Below are 9,316 nucleotides of genomic sequence, written 5' to 3'. Positions count from 1 at the left end.
ATCACAATGGATGAAGGAATAAGAAGTGAAAAGATCCTAAGCTTGGGGATGCCCATGACACCCTAAGGAAATATTTAAGAAGAACAAAGCAACTAAGATTGGTGATGCCCCGGAAGGCCTCCCCTCTTTTTTCTAACAACCATCGGTAATTTTACGTAGGGTGTTATCTCTTCGAGAGAGTATGAATCTAGATAAAACATGTGTCCGTGTTACCATCGTGCCGAGTCTACTAGCTCGGGACCCCTACCCGAGATTTGACTCCATCACCACGTCAAAGTGTTTACTCTCTCTGTAAAGAAATATAAAAGCATTTAGATAACTACTTTAATGATCTAAACGTTTTTATATTTTTTTTACGAATGGATTAGTTTTTATGGAGTAAACGTTACCAATTTGCGTTTGGCAATTACGTACTAGCTATAACTGTGACAACTTAAACATCTAGCAACATAGGAGTAGAACGCATTTGGAACTCATTTCAACCCTAGAGCAGCTTTATCATCAATAGAGTTCATGAGAATCATCGATGAGATAATCCAGCAAAACAAAAGGTTGCATTATTACATACATATCGGTCTAATCAACAAGAATTACGGCCCAAAAGCTTTCACGTCCCAAAAGCTTGTGGAACTGCCAAGAATTTAAGCTTTCCCATAACAGTTCATACGTGACACCCATACCTAACACTATAAGACGTGTAGAATGTTCAAATTTTTTTGTGGGTTCAAGAAGAAAGTATAATTTGGACAGACAGAAATTTAGACCCGAGCTAGCGGCTTGAGAGTTTGTCGACGTCAATGACGTTCCTGAAGCTCCCGCCGAGCAATGACAGGAGTCCACCCCCGTGCACCCTCCCCTCTGGAACACACAACTCTCCACTCTCCCTGCGCCTATCCGCGGATGGCGACGAGGACTTCATAGAGAGGGGAACCAGCACCTGAGGAGGAATCAGCTCCTGCCTCCCCGGCGTAGGCACCGGCGAGCCGTCGCACTCCGACACCGTGCTCACGCCCGACGAGTACTCGTAGTTCATGGCGGTGGCGGCTGCGGCCGCGGCTGACGAGGACACGATGCCTCGGAAGAGGCCCGGCCCGATCATGCTCCCGCCGCCGCGTCCTCGCTGCTGTGCATGGGACTGGGACTGCGAGGCCACCAGCGTCGCGTGGGCGGCGCAGAGGCCGCTCCGCCCGCGGGCGAACTTGTCGCAGCCCGTGCCGAAGGTGCACCGCTTGCCGCCGCCGTGGGCCTTGCAGAACTCCGTACTCCCCTGCGCGCTCTTGCCGCAGCTGTCGACCTTGCACCGTTTGCCACCGCCGTGCTTCACGCAGAACTCGGTGCGCCCGCGGGCGCTCTTGCCGCACCCGGGCACCGCGCAGCGCTTCCCGCCGCCGTGCGCCACGCAGTAGTTGGTGCCCCCGTGGACGCTCTTGGGGCACACGCCGCCGCCTTCGTGCATGCAGCGCTTCCCGCCGCCGTGCGCCTTGCACAGCGGCGTGCTGCCTTCCGCGCCCTTGGCGCAGCCCTCGAAGACGCACCTCTTGCCGCCGCCGTGGGACTTGCAGTACAGCGTGCTGCCCTGCGCCCCCTTGCGGCAGTCAGGGTACTGGCAACGGCGGCCGCCGCCGTGGGAGATGCAGAACCCGACCTTCCCCTCGGCGCTCCGGATGCAGCCCTCAACCGCGCACCGCTTCCCTCCTCCGTGCTTGATGCATCGCCCGGACTTGCCACGCGCGGCTTTAGGGCAGCTGTTGTATCCACACCGGCGACCTCCGCCGTGGGCAATGCAGTGATCCGTCCTTTCCCTCGGCGCTCTTAGTGCAGCCGAGCTGCATACACCGCCGGCCGCCTCCATGGGCCTTGCAGTAGGCCGTTCGGCTCTCGGCACCCTTGTAGCATCCGGGCTTCTGGCACCTCTGCCCGCCGCCATGGGCAATGCACAGGCCTGATGCACCTCTCGCACCTTTGGAGCACCCTTTGAACCTGCACTTCTTCGGAAACCGGCGATGAACCGGCTGTCCACGATCAGTTACACCGGTGACAACATCAGAGCTCACACCGAACGAAGTCTCTGTCATTGTCGTTGCAGAAGGTTCAGGGCTGAATTGAAGGTGATGCTCGGCACTATCATTGGCGTTGTCCGTGTGGTCATCCAGCAGATCATCATGCGCCTCTGCCCGATTCTCTTGAGCAACACAAAGATTCGGCCGAGACGCGAAGAGCAGCGACGGAATGTAGCCACCGGAGCTCCTCCTGGCCGACGTCGAGCTCTCGTCGACACCGGAGAAGGAGATGATGTTTCCTCCAGGCGGTTCAGAATGCTGAGCGATAGCTTCAGCATTACCCACATGATCAGGAAGCCCAAGGGTTATCGTCCCAGGATTAGTGAACGATAAACTCCGGCCAAACAGAGTCACCGGCGCTTTCGACTTGCCTGCTCCTCCGGCAGGCTGCTGGTAATCCACAGAGCTAGGTTCCGGCGACGGACCCAGTCCAAGTACCAGCCTGCACGCATCATCTTGGGCAGAAGCATGACCAGACCGCTGGACACTCCTGTTGCCACGGCTGCAGTTGTCCATTGCCGAACCCCGGAAGTCCAAGGAAAATGAGGTCTGACCATGGCCGACACTAGTGTAACTCGGCGTCAAGTGCCCGGACATCAACACTGCAGAACTGTCGTTCAGGGGCTGGCTTCCACGGTGACGCATATCCGCGTAACTGTTATTCATCTATACCTTTATACACTGAGAACTGACTGAACTGGCCTGTTTATTCTTTGAACATGAACTAACTGAGTGAAGGTGGTGGATGGAGAACAAGTATCTCTGGGCAACAGAAGATCAGTTGATTCTTGATTTGGTATTTCATATGTGCATGAGAGAGAAGACGAAGTCGAAAAATATCAGCAGCAGCGAGGTAACGTTGAATCCGCTACTAACAAAACCTGACGTGTCTGCCCTGTCCATTTACCTTCTGGCCTCAACAAAAATCGTCACCCACAAGGTACTTGAGCCCTGGCAGACTAAACCGTCTGATACAGCGGTGTTCTGATCTGATATTTGATTGACCATCCACTGTTCCTTTTCCTTTTTCTTGATTTATTTATAAATTGTTGAGCATTAGGCAGAAGCAGAGGAGCTCAATTGCCAAGATAATCTTCAAACTACAATGATACTGCAAAAAAGTGGAATTAGCAAGTCAGATGGTGTTCATACCCTACGAGATAGTAGAACTTAACATGACTTCAAAATAGCAATATACAATGCATATTGGAATAAATCAGAGCTGATGAACAGAAAGAACAAATCAGAAATTTCTCAAAATAAAAAGAAACAGAAAAATAAGAGACCAGTTTAGCCATACTTGCACACAACTTCGTAAAAGGATAAATCGTTGGCTCCTGAAGAGGATGTTAAATTGCTCAAACTAATGATCATTTGAGGCTACTAGAATCTGCCCTGCCTGTTTTTTTGTGGGGCCGTGGTTGTCCCAGTGGTCTGATTGATGATGTGGCTCCACTCGTACCACAGAAAATCTTGGAATCTAACACAATCATCCAAAGGAGGACTAAACTAGTACTAGTAGACAAACAAAGGTCTGTGGTAGAGTGAATATTCATGAGATGCAGTTCTTGACCAGAGAAGTGAAATGAGTACGGAGATCGAAAAATAAGGGATGACTCATATGAGAAAAATCAATCAAAACCTCGCAAGATTGAAGTTCCTTTTTGGCAAATAAAAATCCTTATATGGCGTATAGAGAGTACGTAGATGGGAAGGTATAACAAACTGGCATAAACGAAGTTATTTGATAGATAGAATATCATCTACCATAGCATATTTGATTGACGAAAGCTCTCTTTTCACCAAAAAGAATCCTCTATCGTCGGAATATCAGGACATAAAGGGCGTGTCAAGCACACAATAGAATAAGTCAAAGCCTCCTTTGCATAAGAGCCACATACCGGTAGACTAAATTTAGTCAAGCAAGTTGAGCAGTATTTGAACCTTTATGACAACGAATCCTCCCGACCCCTATTGAGCAGATAACAGAATCACGCAATCAAATCCCCTTGTTCATACCAATCGATAAATCTGTGAAACACCAGCCCTTGCCGCCGTATCATAGAACTAGCGGATTTGTTTAGACTAGTTCAAGTCGTACCTAATAGCTACAGCTGTAAAATATTATCCCTCCAAGTAGAACCATCTTTGCATGGTCAACATTCATAACCACAAGCATATTTTCAAGGATAATAAGTGTTGATTCAGTTTGCTAGACGATCTGATGTTCAAGTACTCATAGCCGCGGGAAAGAGCACCAGAGATATGGGATGCTACCTTTGTAGCTCCAGATTCAGCCGAGGTCTCCATATAAGCAAACCTTGACCACACGTTGGACAGATTGGCGGTTCTCTACCCAAGAAATTGGTAGTCTAGCAGGACTAGCTAGTACTACCATATGTGAGACATGTCCTGAAGAAGACTGCAAAGGGACCCAGGACAGGACAATTTTACCCTACTTATGGAATTAAGACTGTTTACAAGAAACGACGCAGTGGAATAAAAATGGAAAGTTATGATCTACTCTAAAATGAAAACACAGGAGAAACTACGATCTGCTCTAAAGTGGAAGGAAAAAAACACCCTGTGGCTGGCCTCTGCTAGCACGATCGAATAGCAAACAGTACCTTAACTGCGTACCACCTGAACAAATCGTAGAGGAAAATATAGAGCTCTTTGCTCCCACCACATATGTCATAGTATATAATAACTGTGTATAAACTCAATTGTAAATCATGCAAGGAAATCCCACCGATTAAAAAAGAGGAAAATGAGATCTAAATAAGCTTATACGGCTAAATTTCCATAATTACAACATCCAATGCAGAAACCTCAAAACCATCATGAAGGGGCCAGGACTCTGAATGAATCAAGAATCCATTCGCGAACGAAATATGTATGGACAGTTGGACAAGAAACACGCAAACAAACAAGGAAAGGAAACAAAGCAAGAGAGGATAGAGCACCAAATATTTGAGAAGGGAAGAGGGACTGAGGCAGGGAAACGGCCAGGGAATCACCTAGGATCTATCTCAATGGAGGACGAGGAGGAGGAGCCTCTGCTGTCTTTGCGCAGAGAGGGAGGGAGGGAGGGAGACAGAGAGAGATTCTGTTTTGTTAGAGAGAGAGCGGGGGGTTGGAGGGAGAGAGATTCTGTTAGACAAGGAGGGAGGGCGCGTGTATATGGTATCAGGCTGATGGAGTATTCTGCCTGCGGGGAGGCTCGCCTCGTGGGTGCGCTACGTCACATGACGGTGCCGTCCGTCGGCCTCCCACACGGCGCTCTTCACCCTCCCCACCCCCCACCCCCACCTGGCTCCGGTCGGCTCGCGGCGCAGCCGAGCTGGCATAAATGACTGCCTGATTGGCTCACCTCCCTCTCACATTGTATGGTGCACGTATCGCAAGGGCCCAGTATGGTGGATTCTTCTCCCTTCCCAGGAGCGTTTGCTTTTGTGCAACCGTGACAACACGTCTGGTAGGTTTGAATCGGGAATTTGATGGCGATGTTTTCAGCATCTGATTACTCATGTTTGTTTTGATCGTAATTGTGTGCAACCCCTCTGAGATGTGTGGTCAATAAGCCTATTTTGACATTTCACAAGTTTGTGAGGTTTGGGAACTCGCCTACCGTGAGGTCAAAGACCTTCCAATGAGTGAAGGATCTTGTGTTGGTACTCATCTTTGCATCTAGTGCTTCCTCGACGAAGAAACATGATTCTGATGACGCTTTTATTACTCCCTTTGTTTTATTCTAAAATATAGTTCTACTAACAAAATACTTCTTTTTGTATCCATATAAGATTACTATCTTTCCATGAGAAGAATTGATTAGATTTTTGCCTCCTACAATGATGCTTATTAATGTAAACGTTGATGCAACCATAGAAAAAGAGGCAACACAAGCTCACACCAGAATAAAAAAAAAGACATACCGAATCATTTTGTAACCATTAAAAAGCCGCCAAATCACTATGTAACGCTCACACTACGTAATCCTTACGTAGGTGGAGCAAAGCTCCTCTCGAAATGTACCATCAAGAGAATACAAAACATAATGAGTGACATCTAACCTCTGCATGATTAAGATGCACAAAGTCCACACAAACAGTCTCGCAATATAAAAAAAGACATGCCGACATAAATAAAGTTGTATAAGACAAAAACTATGCCTATATTGAGGAGGTGGAGGTCCTATCCAAGGACTATGCTGACATCCATGTTGGTTAAAAACCTCCCTGGCTAATGATGCCCGACAAGTGTAGGGGGTCAACTATAGATCTTCTTGACAAGTAAGAGTATCATTCTCGCGGGGAGTTGAAGTAAATAATAACCGCAAAAATAGCAAGGTTTCCCTACAAGTAGTAAAAAATGTAACAATTTAGTGTTTCGTGGGATGTTTGAGCAACGAAATGTGATCAACATTAAAAAGTAAAAGAGTGCATCAAGTGGCCAGATCCTTGATAATATCAATGACAAGCCGGTTGTGTTACTTATGATGATCAAACGTTCTTGACGACATCGGGATAATGGCATAGTTTTTAATTTCCATGTATCACTTGCATTCATTGTTGTTGCTTAGTCGATGTTGTACGGATGGAGCCTAACATAATGTGTAGCAAAATCATTGAATACAGATACTTATCATTGTTCTCTCGGTAAGTAACGCAAATATCCAGATCTACAAAGGTAAATACCTAACCATAGCTATAACTTCATTTAGGGTCTCTATTCACCCCTTATTTTACAACTCATTAATTGAGAGAATGACAATATACCTCCCATCCTAAATTTAATATGGAATTATGCTCTTCTCTAGGTCCATATAGGTGAAGTCTCATGAAGTCGGCGTTCTCATAAGACCGTTAGACAATTACACTACAACATGATTAATGAACAACCTTTATTGCAAATAAATATGGCACTTGTTAACTAGCCTTCCTTCTCCCATATCCTCAAGAACACAAAGGGAACCGTTCACACCACATCATGGCGATTATGTTTAGTATGATAATGATAATTATCACAATATGAAAGTAATGATCTTTCACCAATAAAACACAAGACATCAACTACTATAACAACAATTACCAACCATAAGTACAAATGGTGATCCAACGCCCATGCGGCCCTCTCCCAGCCGCACTTGGCGCGACTCGAGTGGAGGGGGCATTGTGATACAAATTCCCCCTAGAAAGCCGCTCGTGTCACCTGGCCCAGATCTACCCAGATCCTCTGTGGGTGAACCTTCTTTTGGTGTGTCACCAAGATCTTCTGCGCCATAGCTACAAATAACTCCGCCAACATCTACATGTGCACCACCAGAAACTCCTCTTAGGCGCAATACCATGTCCGAATCTTGTATCTTCAAACCCAAAGAGTACACTGACAATACAAAAAGTATGATAAGCTTATGAAGTGTGGATTCCTTACTAGTACCAGTGAGCTGGTTCATTTGGATTCACTTGGATGACGCTCTTTCTCATGAGGAACGGAAGAAGGCTATGTATTATGAGTACCTAGCACATATTAAAAATAGAACATGACGCTTAGTCCTAACAGAGAAAGGCATACATGTGATTGACTAAAAATGGATTTACAAAATTAAAAGTAAATCAGATGAGAGCATAGATGGATACAAGGCTATACTAGTTGGAAATGGTTTTAAACAAAGTTTTCATATAGACTATGAAGATACCTTTAGTCCACCTGTTAAGTTTGCTATCTAAACTTATAAAATCTATTGTTGTAGCTAGGGTGAAGTCTACGACAACTAGATGTTCAAAACGTGTTTCTTCATGGTGTTCTTGAGGAAGAAGTGTTCACCTAGAAACCACTAAGATATAAAAGTAAAAGCACACCTCAGTCTGTATGCAAGTTAGATAAAGCTTTGTATGGAATGAAGCAACCCACAAGAGCGTGGTACTCAAGACTGAGCACACAACTATGACAACTTGGGTTTACTCCATCCAAAGGTGATACCTTTATAACAAAGGAAACACTATCATATTTGTCCTTTCTCTATGTTGATGATATGCTTGTTGCCAATTACAGTCCAAATGCCACCACCTGCCAGCTTAGAGATCTAAATTTGGAGTTTGCTCTCAAGGACTTCGGGAATCTGCATTGTTTCCTTGTTATAGAAATCAAGAAGGTAGCAAATGGTATACTCTTAACACGGGAAAAAGACACTACTGATATTCTCGGAAGAGTAGGACTGGAGCATTGCAAGCCTATAAGTACACCACTCTCAACTTCAGAAAACTCATAGTTGAGGGAGAAGCACTTGGGCCAAAAGATGCAACAAATTATGTGAGTGTTGTGGGTGCACTACAATACTTGGCCCTGACTCATCGTGGTATTTCATACTTTGATAATAAAGTATTTCAATATTTGCATGCTCGTAATACAATCCAATGGCCTGTATTTGAACGAATTTTGAGGTATCTAAAGTTTACAAAGGCACCTGGACTTTAGATTGTCAAGTCTCCATCCATGCATGTCGGTGCATACTCTGATGTAGATTGGGTAGGGTATGCTGATAATAGGAGATCCACGGATGGACCTTTTTTTGTATTTTTGGGATCAGGTCTTGTGTCATGGAGTTCAAGGAAATAAGTTGTTGTCTCAAGATCAAGCACTTAGGCAGAGTATAAAGCCATAGCTAATGTGATAGTTGAAGTCATGTGAATTCAGACTTTGCTTTGTGAGCATGGAATTAATTCTCCACATGTTGCAAGGTTATGATGTGATAATATTGCTGCTACCTATCTCTCAGCAAATCCCGTTTTTCATGCACAAAGAAAACGTATTGAAGTTAATCTTCACTTCGTTGGAGAAAGAGTAGCTCGCAAGATGCCCAACATCAGGTTTATTTCCATTGGAGATCATCTTGCTGATGGCTTTACAAAACCTGTCACAATGAGATGGTTAAATCACTCCAAGTACAATCTCAACCTCACAAATCACCATAGAGTTTAGCGCGGGGGGGGGGGTGTTAGATAGTTAGGATCTAGATAGAATCATGTTAACTTCTGATCATCTACCCTTCTAGACGTAAACCTCTTGTATCTCAATCTCCTATAATCGGACATATCCATGCGTTCGTCTAGCACTTTTACGCCATGACTTGCCTGCTATATATACACCACGCAACCCTACGGGGTGATCATGCTTACCAATTTACAAATAGTTCAGTTGAAATGTTCAATCCAATATTTATGTTTTACAAATATGAATTACCTGTGTCCAAAGAT

At 45.3% G+C, this 9,316-nt stretch overlaps 1 pseudogene; it reads right to left on the bottom strand.

Moving 5' to 3' along the window:
• Positions 1-510: 510 nt before the first annotated feature.
• LOC125513557 lies at positions 511-5,369 on the bottom strand (annotated as a pseudogene).
• Between the last annotated feature and the right edge of the window lie 3,947 nt (positions 5,370-9,316).

The sequence above is a fragment of the Triticum urartu genome, chromosome 6 (genome assembly GCF_003073215.2).
Source record: "Triticum urartu cultivar G1812 chromosome 6, Tu2.1, whole genome shotgun sequence".
NCBI classification, from domain to species: Eukaryota; Viridiplantae; Streptophyta; class Magnoliopsida; order Poales; family Poaceae; genus Triticum; species Triticum urartu.
Note: the sequence above shows the minus strand (reverse complement) of the source record. Positions and strands in the feature narration are given on the sequence as shown.